This window comes from Dasypus novemcinctus, chromosome 15 (genome assembly GCF_030445035.2).
Source record: "Dasypus novemcinctus isolate mDasNov1 chromosome 15, mDasNov1.1.hap2, whole genome shotgun sequence".
In the NCBI taxonomy this organism is placed as follows: domain Eukaryota; kingdom Metazoa; phylum Chordata; class Mammalia; order Cingulata; family Dasypodidae; genus Dasypus; species Dasypus novemcinctus.
In genome coordinates, this window is record NC_080687.1 from 17,924,037 (window position 1) to 17,941,653 (window position 17,617).

General features: G+C 42.1%; 1 long non-coding RNA gene across 1 annotated transcript in view; it reads right to left on the reverse strand.

Moving 5' to 3' along the window:
* The window catches only part of LOC111766328 (uncharacterized), a 37,258-nt gene that overhangs the window by 15,030 nt on the left and 4,611 nt on the right, over positions 1-17,617 (reverse strand). The window contains exons 2-5 of the long non-coding RNA XR_009180590.2: positions 4,198-4,555; positions 2,447-2,683; positions 778-1,010; positions 120-316 (exon numbers count right to left, since the gene is read on the reverse strand). This is a non-coding gene — a long non-coding RNA (uncharacterized lncRNA). The remainder of the gene's footprint in view (positions 1-119; positions 317-777; positions 1,011-2,446; positions 2,684-4,197; positions 4,556-17,617) is intronic.

Consider the following 17,617-nt stretch of genomic DNA (forward strand, 5'->3'; position numbering starts at 1 on the left):
CACACTTCGTATTTCACTTTCAGGGGCTTGTTGTGATTTTAGTCTAGTAATAGGTCTCGAAGACAAGAGAGGTGTGGGGGTGGGTAAGAAGGATTAGAAATGCCTTGTAAGCTACTGACCTCAGGGCATTCCCTTGCATTTTCTTCTGGTGAGATAGGATTAATCTCTTCAGACAGGGGTTGAAAGGCAGTTTCCTCAGGGTAGACTGGAGGCTCAGCAGTGCATGCTGGAGTTTGGCTTGTACCTGCTGACCCGGACCCGCCCGCAGGCCAGGCCAATACGACAGGACGTCTCCGGTCTGACCAAGCTCGGGGATCTAGAAACAAAGCAAACGAGACACGAAGAATGGAGGCAAGACAGGATTCTGATCAAGCCTCGTTTATTGGGGGTAAAACATGGGAATATATACTGAGGGAAGGGAGCGTGTCCATAGGTGGTGGGCTGGTCTCACAGGTGACAGGCGTCCAACGAGGGGATTGGCCGAGTGTTCGCGCCAAACCTGCGGAGTTTCGCGCCTCGCGCATGCGTATTGCTGTGGTCACCTGAGTTATAGCGGGGAGGGGAGAACAAAGAAGCAGCGAGGAAGAAGAATAAGGAAATGACAGGGCAGATTTGTGAACTCCGCCATGTTGTGAGATCCTCCATGTTGTGGGAGGCTGTAAATAGGTCTCACAGCGGTGGCTCCCTACAACCTGCCTCAGGGCTCAGAGGAGGTCCAGACTCCCTGGGGCAGGCCCAAGGGTCAGCAGGGGAGGCTTCAGTTTGGCTGGTACCCACCTCAGGGCTGGAAGGTGTTTCAGACTCCCTGGAGCAGACAGGAGGCTGGATGATACAAGGTTGACAAGGTGTGGTCTGGACAGGGTAGGTCATGGCAGGCTTATGTGATAGTCTCAGCAGAATTCAGGGTCCCAATGTCTCCATCAATATCATCATCATCCCATATGTCTCCATCCCAATTCTCTGGATTCCACTCTTTTCCAATCAATGCCTTCACTTTAACTGCAGAAACCCTGTGAGGTTAAAATTTTAGTTTCCTTTGTAACTCTGCTACTCGTACAATGAGAGTCTGAATTTGGTTCTCAGATATTTTGAGCCTGTGGCTACAGGAGACAAGATTTTCTTTCAGAGGACACAAATGGACACAATCACCCAGCTGAGTTGACACAATAACCTAACCATCACAGGTGGGTTTGGAAAAATCCTCATACAACTTTTCTTTCAGTATTTACTAATCATCATACTTTGCCTTTTTCCTCTCTCTTTTCCTTGCTCTGTAATGTAACAGCATTATAAATAATAATAAATGTTAAAAGTCTTTACTGGTCCCAAATCAATTTAATTCTCCCCCTCTTTATTTCCCTGCCTTTCTCATTCACTCCCTGACTCTAGTGAGAAAATAACTCACACAGGAGATGCTAAATCAAACTCCCTTGCTATCCATTTGTCACAGATACGGTTTGTCCTGCTCAAGGAATCAAGCAATTGCTTTCAAGTTTGCAGTGACCTGCTAGAAAGGATATTAAAGTTCAGTGCCACTAAATCATGGGGTTTTAGTTATGGAAAAATTGATGCTAAGCTGCTTTTCTGGCACCAGCCAAGACAGCACATGCCAGGCCAAAGACATAAATCCATGTTGTCAGCTTGAAGACAGATTTGATCCTTTCAGTCCCTGGAGTAAGAGATTATGTGACTGATTCTCCTAACAGCTAAGCTAAGTTTTTTGGTGAAAGATTGAAAAGTGGTGGACACAGTCTTGTTTCATCAGTTAAGACAGAGGATTACATCGGCCTGAATTGCCTGAGCTATTGAACTTTGGCACAGAAGCCAAAGAAGATAAAGAGCTTAGTCTTTAAGCCAAAGTCTTAGAGTTGGGCCAGGGCCAATCCATCCTGCGGAACCAAAGGCTGAAGATAGGTTGAATTCTGCAAATACCCTGATTTAGCTCTCAGCTTTTTTCTTGAATAAGGATGTAACTCTTTAGTAGATAAATTGCTGTCCAAAATCCACTTTGTGCCTCATAAAAACTGGTACTCTGAGAAACCCAGTCTTGGACATTTGGGGTATGAAAGCTATGAAAATAGGAAGTCCTGGGGCTGAAGTCTCTGTTCTTCAGACCCCCTCCATTGGGAGAGCTTCTCAGTAAATTCTTTGCTTATGGTCAATCAGTCTCCATGTCCCAGTAAGAGCTGTATTTTCGCCAACATGTGGTGCCGAAAGCCCGGGACTGGGATCATGTTGAGACTGATTGACTAGTGAGGAATCTCCCCTCTGTCACAGCTGAACACCCATCCAACACCGGACATCAAATCTTGGCTGGCTGCTCTCATGAAGATCCAGAGCCATACTACTGAAACCAAAAAGCAGCAGAGTGGCTCCACCAAAAAAGCAAACATCATGGATACCAGACTTTGTGGTGCCCAGTCCAGCAGTTCCGTCTGTCACTCACCAGCAGCTCAGGAACATCACCCACAAGTGTCCATCGTGCGCCAATGACTGTCACAATTACTTCACTGGATAAAACATGCTGGCCAAGCACAGACTCCAGTAGCACAATGGCAAATGGATTACATCAGTCCCTTCTCTCTCAGAAAGGGCAAGGTCCATACATCTTCATGCAATAACTCAGTTTACCCAGAAAGCCGTCCAAGATATCACCCATGATCATGTACATAATCTTCTCCTGCTGCAAAAATATAGTGCCAGTCACTGTGCCCGAAGCCAAAACATCTCAGCACCAAAAGAAAAACAGTAAATCCCACAATGCCTTCCTGCTCTCCCTCTCCCCCCAACCATATCAAAAAGAGTTGGGAATTTCAGGCCTCCCCTTCCCCAATAACAGAAAACAACCCCAAACCCTCACCCCTGTCCCTAATCCCCAACAGGATGTACCAAACACCAATGCAATCATAAATGAAACTTGTTTTTTTTACATTAACAGAACTTGTCAGATAAAAAATCTTGAAGTCTTAAAAAATATAGAAATCATTCAGAATACCCAAAATAATAATTATGGAAATTAGTCATGGCTATCCTCATTCCTTTTTTATTTTTCTTCACCCATAAAATCAATCCTTTTATCCATTATAACATCATTATTAACTGAAAGAAAAAAAAAAAAAGAAACTAGGAGGTCCCTAAACCTTCCCAGCAACTACACATTGAGACTGTAAATAAGTAATACAACCTATGAAGCCCTGAGCTACCTTTGACACAAAGAGGGGTGGGAGGAGACAGCAGAGAAGGATGAGGGAGGTGATTTATACGCGTTTTGAAAGCCAAATGGGAGGAAAGCAGATGTGGCTCAAGCAACTAAGCTCCTACCTACCACATGGGAGGGTCCCAGGTTCAGTTCCCAGTGTCTCCTGGAGAATATGAGCAAAACAGAGAGCTGGCATGACATGCTGGCACAGCAAGCTGACACAAGATGATGCAGCAAGGAGACACAAAGAGGAAACACAATGAGAGACACAACAAAGCAGGGAGCAGAGGTGGCTCAAGTGATTGAGCACCTCTCCTCCACATGGAAGGTCCCAGGTTCGGTTCCCAGTGCCTCCTAAAGAAAAGATGAGCAGACATAGAAAGCACACATCAAATGGACACAAGAGAGCAGACAGCAAGTGAAAACAACAAGGGGTGAGGGATAAATAAATGACATCTTAAAAAAAGCTAAATGGGTTATGGCTCAGTGTTTTCCAGCAGGGCCAGTCCCATGTCTTCATTCATTCAATAAATGCTTGCCAGGCACTGTGTTAGGCTTTGTAATATGGTGTGTGCTGAATGAATGAAAAAGCTAATTAAGGTGGGAAGCAATATAATAGAGAATGTTTTTTATCAGGAGAACAAACTGTCTAAATGTTTTAATGTTTTGTTTCTATATAATTGCTATTAGTTATAGGATACTCTTCTGTTAACTAATGCAAAACCTTAAGCTGAACAATCATAAGGCTTTTGGAATACCACTGAAATTATAGTCTATTTCGGACATTCTACATTTACAAAGCACTACTGGGCCAGGCCCTGCCCCACACTGCCCCCTCACGCCTGAATGTCCAACCTCTTCTAAAATCTCAGGAGACTCAACCTGGTGAGACCTGCCATTTCAAGGGACTGTGTATGCAGGGCTGAAAGGGGAGGAGCCAAAACAAAGAAGGAAGTCTGAAGGGAGAAAGAGAATCCACCCTGCTTAGAGATACCCACTTTCATAAAATTGTCAACAACTTCATGGACTGTGGGAAACAGCTACCCAGCAACAGGCTTTTTCCAGTTTCCTTTGATCTTCCTCTTCGCAAAGCGTTCTTCCCAGTGTACCACAGAAGAAGAGGAATGCAAAAGCAGACAGGGCGGGATTGGTTGGTTTGTAGTATTTCAACATCAGGTGGGTTGGAGTTCAGCAAGGCATTTCTCCTGATGGGCTGCTGGCTGGCTCGAAAATGAGCGGGAAGAAGCCTGTAGACAGAGCGGGCATCGACGGAGGAACAACAAACAACAGAAGGCAAAGGCCATCCAGCACAGATTTGGAAGAAAAAACTCTGGTAGAACGCACTCCTGTCTTGCCCTGATTAAAAATAATTCAACAAAGAGAGATACCAAATAGATTAAAGCTTTACTTTTTTTTTTTTAAAACTATTTCTAAAGAAAAGATTTGCTAAGCAAATTAGCAATATAAACATCCTGTCTGGGGAAGTGTCAAACCAGAGTTCCAGCTCTCAGAATCCTTTAGAGACACCTGTTTGTTTAAAAGCACTGGCTCAAGAAGCATTTGGGCCAATCTCCTTAGAACTGCTATTAGGCAAGACATGTAAATCAGTCCTGTTGGCCAAGATTGTCTTGAAGCAATGACTTTAGAAACTTTTGACTAATCCAGAATGGATAGGAGTGGGGAGGAAGAACCAGGCTTAATTTTAGATGACGCTTTTCTATACTTTTACACTAAGAAATGAAGGCCATTTATATTAATACATTTGTAATATCGCAATAAAAATAAAGAAGTGACACAACAACGACCCCAGCAAATAAATAAGATCAACCGTCAACCTGAAGGACTGGTTATGCCACTCACTGAGATGGAAAACTTAAAAGGAAGGTTGGGTTTGGGAAATCTTCACCCAATTTTCATTACAGTATTTACTAACTGCCGTGCTTTGCCTTTCTTCCTTCTCTCCTTTCCTTGCTTCATGATATAATTTAGCATTATAAATAGCAATACTAAATAATATAACAATAATAACAAAATGGAGTTCTCCAGAAAGTTAGACCATTTAAATCTTTAAACTGATGGCTTTGCGGTTTTAAGTCTGCCACATACAAAAGAAATAAAAGTAAGGAAGAAGTAGTCTCAAAAATGCGTCTCCATAAGCAAAGGCAAAAAAGAAACTCATGGATCAGCTTTGAACTACAAGGCCTGCAAGACAAATTGCTCCCAGGGATTTTTCCCAAGAGCAATCCAGCTTCTCCTCAGCTGAACGCCTTAGAGGCTCCCAGGAACGTGCCCACGCTAACACGTGCTCCTTGTATACACCATGCTCCGTGAATACTTGATACTGCCATGCACATTCCCTAAGAACAAGGGTCTTCATTTTATGTATCTACCTTAAGTGCCGAAATTTAACATCAATATATAACGTACAGTCTATATTTCAGTTTTTTCCATATGTCTCAATAATATCCTTTTGAGCCTTCTCTCCTCCCCTGTTAGATCCCATCCAGGGTCATGTATTACCTTTAATTATTATTGTCTCCTTAGTTGTTCTTTCTTTTTTTTTATTGTGGGAACATATATACAAAATAAGCTTTCCCATCCCAACCACTCCCAAACACACCATTAAGTGCAGCTTAATCACATTCACAATGATGTGGTGCCCTCACCACCCTCCATTTTTAAACTTTCCTGTTTAAACAGAAACATTATACCCTTTTTGTATTAATTCCCCATTCCACTTCCCCACCCCCCCACCCCCGCCCCTAGCAACCTGTACTTTAATTTCTGTCTTTATGAGCTTGAATATTCTCTGATATTTTCTTTGTATTTAACATGGGGCTGAAATTTAATATCTTAAATCTGTAACAGTGTTATCTGCTTTAATGCCAGCTTAACTTCAATGATGTACACAATGTTCCTGAACCCCTCCACCCTTCCACGTTTATGTAGTCCTTGTCACAAATTATAAATTTACACATTATGAGTCCCAACCCCTGATTTCTCATTACAGCTTTTACATTTGCCTTTTAGATCCTGAAGGAAGTAAAAAGCAGAGTTACAAACCAAAAATACAATAGCACTGGCATTTAGATTTATCCCTGTTGTTACCCTTACCAGAGATCTTTATTTATCCATGAAGCTTAAATCTATTGTCTATAGTCCTCCCATCTCAATCTGAAGAATTCTCTTGTAGGGCCACTCTAGTGGTGACAAACTCCCTCAGCTTTCTTTTTTTTAATCTGGGAATGTCTTAATCTCTCCCTCATTTTTGAAAGACAGTTTTTCCAGATATAGAATTCTCAGTTGGCAGCTTTTTGCTTTCAGCATTTTAAATATGTCATTTCAATACCTTCTTGCCTCCATGGTGTCCAATGAGAAACTGACACTTAATCTTATTGAGGATGGACTGTATATCCAGATAGAAATAGATGGAAAATATATCTAGCTAGAAAAGAGGAAGCACAGGTATGACACAAAACAATAAAGCAAATACATATAAAAGTAGGCCTTATTGGAATTGAAGGACAAAAAAGGTATAAGACTTACAAAGCCTAAGTAGCAAAATGGCAGAAGAAAGAACTGAATAACGGTAGTAACATTAAATGTAAACAGATTAAACCCTCCTGTCAAAAGGCAGAGATTGGCAGAATGGACAAAAAAAAAAAAAGTATGACCCAACTATTTGCTGTCTACAAGAGACTCACCTTAAAGTCAAAGATACAAGTAGATTAACAGTGAGGGGATAGAAAAATATGTACCATGAGAGTAGTAACCAAAGGAGAACTGGAATGACTATGCAAATATCAGATAAAATTGACTTTAAGTAAAAAACAGTTATGAGAGACAAAGATGGTCATACATAGTAATAAAGGGAACAATTCAACAGGAAGATGTAACAATTATAAATATATATGTACCTAACATCAGAGCCCCAAAATAGATGAAGCAAATACTAATGATCTGAAGGGAGAAATTGATGGTTCTACAATAATAGCAAGAGACTGTAACGCACCACTCTCAATAATGGATAGAACATCTAGTCAAAAATTCAATAAGGAAGAACAGGACTTGAATGATACTCTAAACCAACTATATCTAATAGACATGTATAGATCATTGCACCCAACAAAAAGCAGAATGCACTTTCTCTCAAGTGTGCATGGATCATTCTCCAGAATAGACCATATTTTGGGTCTCAAAGCAAAAATATTTAATCAAAAAATATTTAAATCAAAATAAAAAAATAAAAAAATAGGCGGCGGACTTGGCCGAGTGGTTAGGGAATCTGCCTACCACATGGGAGGTCTGCGGTTCAAACCCCGGGCCTCCTTGACCCATGTGGAGCTGGCCCATGCACAGTCCTGATGCACACAAGGAGTGCCCTGCCACGCAGGGGTGTCCCCCCTGTAGGGGAGCCCCATGCCCAAGGAGTGCACCCTGTAAGGAGAGCCGCCCAGTGCGAAATAAAGTGCAGCCTGCCCAGGAATGGTGCCGCACACACGGAGAGCTGACACAACAAGATGATGCAACAAAAAAAAAGAAACACAGATTCCCGTGCTGCTGACAACAACAGAAGCAGACCAAGAGGACGCAGCAAATAGACACAGAGAACAGACAACTGGGGTGGGGGAGAAGGGGAGAGAAATAAGTAAATAAATAAAACTTTTTTAAAAAATCAAAAAATATTTAAGTCATACAATGTATATTCTCCAACCACAATGGAATGAACAAGAAATCAACAGGGAGAGAGGGAAAATTCACAAATATGTGGAACTTAAACAACATACTCTTAAACAAACAATGGGTTAAAGAGGAAATCAGAAATGAAAATAGAAAATATCTTGAGGTAAATGAAAATGAAAATACAACATACCAATATTTATGGAATGCAGCAAGGTAGTGCTGAGAAGAAAATTTATAGCTCTAAATGATTACATTAAAAAAGATTTCAAATCATAGTTAAATGAAATAGAAAAAAACAATAGAGAGAATCAACAAAACCAGAAGTTGACTCTTTGAAGAGATCAACAAAATCACCAAATCTTTAGCTAGACTGACAAAGAAAAAAAGATAGATGATACAAATTACAAAAATCAGAAATGAAAAGGTGGTGAGGGGATCACTATCAACCCTGCTAAAATAAAAAAGACTGTAAGTGGATGCTATACCAATTAGATAAACTATATGAAGTGGTCAAATTCTTAGAAAGACACAAACTACATACATTGACTCAAGGAAAAATAGATCTCAACAAACCAATTACTAATAAAGAAATTGAATCAGTAATCAAAAACCTCCCTACGTAGGAAAGTCCAGGAACAAATGGCTTCACAGGAGAATTCTACCAAGACAATGAAGAGGAGGGAACACTCCCTAACTCATTCAATGAGGTCGACTCACCCTCATACCAAAGCTAGTAACAAGGAAAGAAAACTATAGACCAATATCTCTTATGAATATAGATGCAAAAATCCTCAACAAAATGCTAGCAAATTGAACCCAACAGTGTATTAAAAGAATTATACACCATGATCAAGTAGGATTTATCCCTGATATGCAAGGTTGATTTAACAAAAGAAAATCAACTCATGTAATATACCACATTAATACAATGAAGGGGGAAAAAACGCATGATCATTTCAATCAATGCCAAAAAAAGGGGGCATTTGGTGAAATTTAGTAGTCTTTCTTGATTAAAACACTTAGAAAACTAAATATAAAACTAGAAACTTCCTCAACATGATAAAGGGCATATATGAAAAGCACAAAGCTAACATCCTACTAAATGGTGAAAGACTGAAAGTTTTCCCTCTAAGATCAGGAAAAAGACAAGAATGTTCACTGTCACCACTACTATTCAACCTTGTATTGGAAATTCTTACCAGAGCAATTAAGTATTAAAAAAAAAAAAAAAAGAAATGGCACCTAAATTGGAAAGGATGAAGTAAAACATTTCCTATAAGCAGATGATATGATCTTATATACAGAAAACCCTGGGAAATCCAGAATGAAACCCTGAGAGCTAATAAATGAATTCAGCAAAGTGGTGGGGTATAAGATCAACACCCAAAAATCAGTAATAACAGTAAAACATTGCTTGTATTTCTATACAAAAGCAATGAACAATTGGAAAAAGAAATCAAGAAAATTTCCATTCACAACAGTTACTAAAAGAATCAAATACCTAGGAATAAATCTAACCAAGGATGTAAAGGACTTGTACACAGAAAACTACAAAATATTGCAAAATGAAATTAAATAGACCTAAATAAATGGAAGGATATTCCATGTTCATGGATTGAAAGACTAAATATCATTAAGGTGTCAAGAGTACCCAAAGTGATTTATATAGGGAAGCAGATGTGGCTCAACTGATAGAGTGTCTGGCTACCATATGGGAGGGTCCAGGGTTCGAGACCCAGGGCCTTCTCACCCATGTGGTGAGCTGGCCCACACACAGAGCTGCCACATGCAAGGAGTGCCATGCCACGCAGGGGTGTCCCTTGTGTAGGGGTGCCCCATGCACAAGGAGTGCACCCCACAAGGAGAGCCGCCCTGCATGAAAAAAGCGCAGCCCACCCAGGAGTGGTATCGTACACATGGAGAACTGATGCAGCAAGATGATGCAACAGGGAAATGGACTTGGCCCAGTGGTTAGGGCGTCCGTCTACCACATGGGAGGTCTGCAGTTCAAACCCCGGGCCTCCTTGACCCGTGTGGAGCTGGCCATGCGCAGTGCTGATGCGCGCAAGGAGTGCCGCGCCACACAGCGGTGTCCCCCACGTGGGCTTCGCGCAGGGAGTGCGCCCCGTAAGGAGAGCCGCCCAGCGCGAAAGGAAGTGCAGCCTGCCCAGGAATGGCGCTACCCACACTTCCCATGCCACTGACGACAACAGAAGCGGACAGAGAAACAAGGCACAGCAAACAGACACAGAGAACAGACAACCGGGCCGGGGTGGCGGGGGCGGGGGGGGGGGGGGATTAAATAAATAAATAAATCTTTGGGAAAAAAAAAGATGATGCAACAAAAAAGAGACACAGTTTCCCTATGCCTCCAAGCGTGCAAGCAGACACAGAAGAACAAACAGTGAATGGACACAGAGAACAGACAACGGTGGGGGCGTTGGGGGGAGGGGAGAGAAATAAAAATAAATCTTAAAAAAAAAGCAATTCAGTGCAATCCCAGTCAAACGTACAACTGAATTGCTTTCACAGCCGTTCACCAGCACCACGTCACCTCTTACTTGAAGCTCCAGTCAAAGAAGAAAGGTGTAAGGAAGGAAGTCTCTATACCATGGCTCGTATAAAGTAGAATGCCCACAAACCAACTGGCACCAAGGAAGCAGCTGGCTACAAAAGCCGCTTGTAAGACCCACGCTTCACTGGAGGGGTAAAGAATCCTCATCGTTACAGGCCTGGTACTGTGGCATTCCTTGAAATTAGATGTTATCAGAAGTCCACCGAACTTCTGATTTGCAAAGCTCCCTTCCAGTGTCTGGTGCAAGAAATTGCTCAGGACTTTAAACAGATCTATGCTTCCAGAGTGCAGCTATTGGTGCTTTGCCACAGGCAGGTGAGGCCTATCTGGTTGGCCTTTTTGAAGACACCAACCTGTGTCCTATCCATGTCAAACATGTAACAATTATGCCAAAAGACATCCAGTTAGCACACTGCATACGTGGAAAATGTGCTTAAGAATCCACTATGTTAAGAAGCATTTCATTCTCAAAAAAAATTTTTTTCTCCTCTTCTGGCTATTGGTAGTTCTGAACTTTAGGTATTTTCTCCCATGGGGTCAAAAAGAACCTAACTACATGATTGTGAATGGAAAAATAGGGGACAGAAACCAGATATTGACAGTTTTTCCAATTTCATTTGTGTGTGAATTTTTACTATAAATGCAGGGACATAAAGCATTAAGGCAGGTCAAAATTTTTCAGTGAACAAGTTTCAACAGTTCAACTTTTAACAATTATAAATAAATTGGTTAAATTTTTATGGATAATTCCAGCATATGGATTTTTTAAAAACAAGTAAATTTCTTATTGATGGCAACTAAATGGTGTTTGTAGAATTTTGATCATACAGTAGATTCCATCCATTTACTATACTTTCCTGAGTTGTCCTACATGCAGGTATACATTTTTAATATTGTCTGTCTTCTGTGCTGTTCCTGTAAATTTGCTCTTAAAATATATTAATGACAAAAAAAGAAAAAAAATCCAACAACCTTCTTTGCAGAAATGGAAAAGCCAATCATCAAATTTATATGAAAGGGTAAAGGCCCCAAATAGCAAAACCCATCTTAAAAAAGAATGAAGTTGGAGAACTCACACTTCCCAATCTTAAAACTTACTACAAAGCCACAGTAATCCAAACAACATGGTACTGGCACAACAGAAATATTAACAGTGAGATAGAATTGAGAACTCAAAAATTAATCCTCACATTTATGGCCAACTGACTTTTGGACAAGGTGGCAAAGACTACTCAACTGAGAAAAAATAGTCTCATCAACAAATGGTGCTGGAAAAACTGGATCTCCATTTGCAAAAGAAAGAAAGGAGGACACTATCTCACACCATATACAAAAATTAGCTCAAAAGGGATCAAATATAAGAGCTAGAACTCTCAAACTTTCAAACTCCTAGAAGAAAATATAGGGAAGCATCTTCAGGACCTTGTGTTAAGCAATGTTTTCTTAGACTTTATACACAATGCTCAAGCAACAAAAGAAAAAAATAGATAAATGGGACCTCATCAAAATTTAAAAGTCTTTTTTCCTCAAAGGACTTTATCATGAAAGTAAAAAGACAACCTACACAATGGGAGAAAATATTTGGAAACCACATATCCAATAAAGGATTAATACCCAGTAAAAATAAAGAAATCCTTTGACTTAACAACAAAAAGTCTAACAACCCAATTAAAAAATGGTCAAAAGACTTGAACAGATATCTCTCCAAAGAAAATATACAAATGGCTGGAATGCATATGAAAAGAGGCTCAACATCATTAACCATCAGGGAAATGCAAATCAAAACCACAGTGAGATACCATTTCACACCCAATGGAATGGCTGCTACAGAAAAAAAAAAAAAAAGGAAAATGACAAGGGCTTGAGAAAATGAGGAGAAATAGGAACATTGATTCATTGCTAGTTATGGCAGTTTGATATTGTTTATGAATTCCAAAAAGAGAAATTGGATTATGTTTGTAAACTGGTCTTTTCCTCTGGGTATATTAGAGTGTATTGGATTCAGAGGTTTCACATTTACTTGATTAAATAATGATTAAGGTTTTGATTGGGCCACATCAGTAGGGCATTGAGTCCCCAACCTTGGTGGGCGGGGACTCACGGAAAAACCATACTGCAGAGAAGGGAGGTAGGAGTTTTGAGCTGAGCCCAGTAAGTAAACACATGAGAGAGAACAGAGCAGCTGAGCCCGGAGAAAATCAAGCCCCAGGGAGAGAGACAAAGCCTAGAGAACCTGATAGTCTACAGCTGACCTTGTGGAGAGAAAAGAGCAGTTGAGCCCAGAAAGAAACAAGCCCTGAGAGAGACGAGACTTATCCCATCCTACAGCTGATATTGGAAGAAGCTGGGGCCACAGACCCTTAAGAGGAAGAGGAAGGCTGAATGTCAGCAGCCATCTTGCTCTAACACATGGCAAAAGACTTTGGTGAGGGAAGTGACTTACACTTTATGGCCTGGTAATTGTAAGCTTCTACCCCAAATAAACACCTTTCGTAAAAACCAACCAATTTGCACGTGGGGCACCCCTACACAGGGGTGCCCCTGCGTGGCATGGCACTCCTTGCACGCGGCAGCACTGAGCATGGGCCAACTTACCACACAGTTCAGGAGGCCCCAGGGATCAAGCCCTGGTCCCTCTCTATGATAGACAGACACTATCAGTTGAGCCATGTCTGCTTCCAACATGTTATGTCCTTTCTATGTGCATACCTACACAGATGACAAAATTAGAATCTTATCAAGTACCCTCTGTATTCAAAAACTTTCGCTTTGCTCTCAGTTTCTTGACTGTCAGTGGCCACCCCCATCAGTGCTAGTCGCTGCCCTGCCATCATTTCTCCAGCTGGATGACAAGTCCCTTGAAGAGGACTACCCTGTTCACCATTAGCCCTGGGCTGTGAATGGAGTAGGAAACAGGAAACACCTGCTGTGAGAAGGGCTGAGCCCACTTTTCCTGGCTGTGCCCCCACTTGGCAGCCATGACGTGCCTCCTGCTTCTTCTCTGGCCTAGCCTTCTCTCCCTTCTATTGCCAGCTGCCGGGCCTCCTTTCTGCAAAGCTCAGCTGCAGACCTACACCCTCTCTCCCACCAGAGCCCTTCTAGTGATTCATCTGTCAACTACCAGTTATACTGACTCACTTCCACTTGAACTCAATTGATTGGTGCCATCAATTATACAGAATCGGCAGACATTTTCTGAGCATTATGTAGCTAGTATTAGAGGTGGGAATACAAAGATAAGTAAGATAGGATTTCTGCTCTGAAATTTCTTACCACTAAGGAATTCATTGCAAGGGAGGTGTTAAGGATTGAATCGTGTGCCCCTGAAAGACAAGTTGAATCCCCAGAACCTGAGAATGTGACCTTACTTGGAAATAGGGTCATTAGAGATGGAATTAGGCAAGTTAAAATAAGGCCATATTGGGGTAGGGGGGCCCTTGGACCAATCTGACTGGTGGAAGAGAAGAATTGGGCACACAGAAGGGACAACACTGATGACAACTTGGGCAGAGGATGCCAAGGATTGCCAGGAAAGAGGCGTGGAACAGATTATCTCTGGAGATTTCAGAGGGAGCACAGCCCTGCTGACACCTTGATTTTCATTTTGACCTTGGGGCCTCCAGAACTGTGGGAGAATAAACTTCTGTTGTTTCAAGCCACCCAGTTTGCAGTGCTTTGTCATATGGCAGCCCTAGGAAACTAAGACGGGAGGTAACATTGGTTCATATATAATGGGGCAGAACAAGGAAAGTGGGAGTGGAGGGGCAGAGGATCTGGGAGCAGCTGGGAGGGGCAGGTGTTGAGGAAGGGAAGGCAAGGCCATGGATGATGAGGAGGACTTTAAGCTGGGTGTGGGAAAAGCGCAGATGGGCTGAACAACGCTGAACAGACTGAGGGAGGGGTGAACCGGGGGCATGAGAAACAAGCCCAATTCCCACATCTGGGGTTTCACCCCTGACGCCCAGTGCCAGTGCCCTCTCCCTGAATCTAGGGATATTTCCCCAGAATGTTTCAATGACACGCCACAGTCAGTGTCCCCAAATTCACTAACCTCTTTCCAGAAAAACAAAAAAGGCATTCATTTTCTTCAGAGTCCAACATTTCTTTCTGCCAGTGACAGAGAAATGTGATTCCCTAGATCATGTCCAATGCTAAACTGAATTCCGCTTCCTTCACCCCAATGCGGACTGCATCATCGGTATTTCTCACACACAGATCTCAAGGTTGGAAGACCACTTAGAGGTCCTTCAGTGCGACTCGCATCCAGCACCTGCCTCCACTCACAATGCCTGGTTGTTAAGGTTCTTTTGGCCTCTGCTTGAACTCCTCCAGTGATGGGAAACTCACTGCATCCCAGAGCAGCCTGTAAGAGTTTATAAATGTCTCCCTTAATGTGCCAGGGAAGTAGCTGGATCACACCAGGTGGGACCCAACCAGCTTACACTAGAGGAAACACACACCCACCTCTTTGCAGATGCTCAACTTATACTGGTGCAGCCCAAAATTACAAGGGCTATTGCGTTGGTCCCATTGCACTACTGAAAGCAGAGTTAATTAAAATCTCCAGATTCAGGGTATACTTGGCACTTCCAGGGTCCATTCTCCTCATTTCACACCTAGACTCCTTTCTGTGTCAAATTGAGCCTCAATATTGCTTCCTGACTGATGACCCCCGCCCTGGTCCAAGCTAGCCCTGCTTCACCATTTGTCCCGCTACCCACCAGCACAAGCCCTCCACTCCAGCCCCATGGCCAGCCTCTTCACTGCCACAAGAATGTGCCATGTTCATCCCAGTTGCCGTATGCCTCCCCGCACACTATTCCGAGCCCTCTCCCCTTGCCCAGGCCAGGAAACTTCCCCCAATCCTTTAGTCCTCATCAAGCTCTCCCTCTTCTGATACCCTGAACGACAAAAATGTCTTATATTGTAATATATTATTCTATGTGATATTAATCTAGTATATATTATATTTTATATTATTCTGTGGTCTAAGACTATGAGGGTTATAGCAAGACACACCAGGATGTGGATTTAAGGTCATGAAATGTCACCCAAAAAACAATACATGACCTCCTACAGAAATATCCCAATCTAAGAAATTACTGATATGTTACTAAAGAAAGCCTAGAAATACTAAAGCTCATGAAAACAAATAAAGCAAATAAAAGGGAAAAAACAAAGCGTAAATAAACATATTAGAAGAAAATTATAATCCAGTTAGGTGCATTTTGAGATGCTTGTGAGAAGGAAAGGTGTGTTTTGAAAAGAGCTATGCTCGGTGTGGAGTTTAGAAAGCAAGTCAGAGATAAAAAAAACCAGCATTTCTTTGGGAAGTGAGCCTGCCTCCAGATGACAGACCACATATCTTACACAGCAGGCCAATGTATCAGGCTACTATGGCTGGATGAAACCTATCTTTGAATGCATTCACCTTTTTAATCTTAATTCCAGGCTCACCAAAAACTATATGTGGGAGTGGACTGGCTTCCCAAGTGCACTTTCCCACCACTGCACCTTGGGCCAGGTACATCTCCCACAGAAAAATAACTGAATTGGCATTGTGGCTTATGAGTCAATCCCTTTCAAGTTTGATGAGTTACCAACTTTGTTTCTGGGCCTACAAATTAAGGCCTAGACCTCTGGGCTATGGTGACTGGCTGTTACTGACGGCAACCCGTAAGTCTTAGGATGGGCAGACAGTGGCCTCCACCTTTGACAGGTCTCTTTTCCCTGCATATGCCAGGAATAGCAGCATATGCCACATGGCCCCAGGTAGACTCTCCTTTTTGAGGGTGGCCACAGTGCCTCATTCTTCCTCTAAGGCTTCCACTTTACTAGGACACCTGAATGATTATCAGATATCTTAGAACTACTTTATTCCTCATATTTTCACCTACCAGACTCTTCTAATATTTTCAGTTCATCCATTCAATGAGTACTTCTTGAATTCATTCATTCACTCAACAAAGCTAAGTGAGCCTCCAGAGTGTGTCAAGCCCAGCATTGGTAATGTAGAGGGACATAAAGTGGTGAGCAGCTCAGCTGTGGTTCCTGCTCTCAAGGAGCCTGTTAGAGCAGGGAAGGTGCATTTACAGTGTTCCTAGCACCATTCAATAAAAAATTCTCATAAACAATTTTTTTTAATTAACAAAAAGCAACACCAGAAACCCTGCCCACCTGTCAAGAGGAAATAGACTACCCTGTGAATGTGACCTTATTTGGAAATGGGGTCTTTGAAGATGTGAGGAGCTAAGAGGCCAGGCTCGAGAAGAGCAGGCTCTAATTCATTGTCTTAGGTGTCCTTATAAGAAGAGGGAACTTTGGACACAGAACCAGACAGACATAAAGGGGAGAAGGCCAGTGAAGACAGAGGCAGAGTTTGAAGCTCTGCTGCCACACGCCCAGGAACAGCAAGGATCCCCGTAACCACCAGGAGCTAGGAAGAGGCAAGGAAGGTCCTCAGAGAAATCATGGCCCGCTGACACCTGGCCTCCAGAATTGCGAGACAATAAATTTCTGTTGTTTCAAGTCAAATAAAAAAATAAATAAATGGACTGAGCACACCTACTGCGCAGATTTTGGTTTCTAATGCCATTCTCCAATAAAAAGAACCAGGACTCCTTGGAGAAATGGCTGAATCTAGCTGGGATAGGAATAAACAAGATGAGCCTGGAGCATCTCCTAGCCCCGGGAAGTAAGGAAATTCTCAAAAATAATAATAATGGTAATAATCCACATTGATGGTGATATATCAAAGGGATACAGGATCCAAGTGAAAGAGCTTCCAACAGCCAAAGTTGGAACCATTTGAGCAACAAAATAAATAAAGCAGTATTGGGTTATAATCCAAAGTATAAAATAAATATACATTGTCCATACCGATATAAACAAATGACCAATACATTGATTAAATGGGGGAGAAGAGACCAATCTCCCATGAAGAAGAATTCCAAATAATTTACGTAGATAGTCTGCCCTCAAGGATGTGGAACATAGCCTCACGCTCCTTAAGTGTGGGCTGTGTGCTGCGATGTCCTGCCAAGGAGTACGGTATGGAAAGGGGGAAAGGGAACTTGACATTGGAGAGACCTGGCAAACACCACCTCAGCCAGGTGGACAAGAGCAGAAGCAGTGATTACCCAAGTTGAGGGTAGATCCCT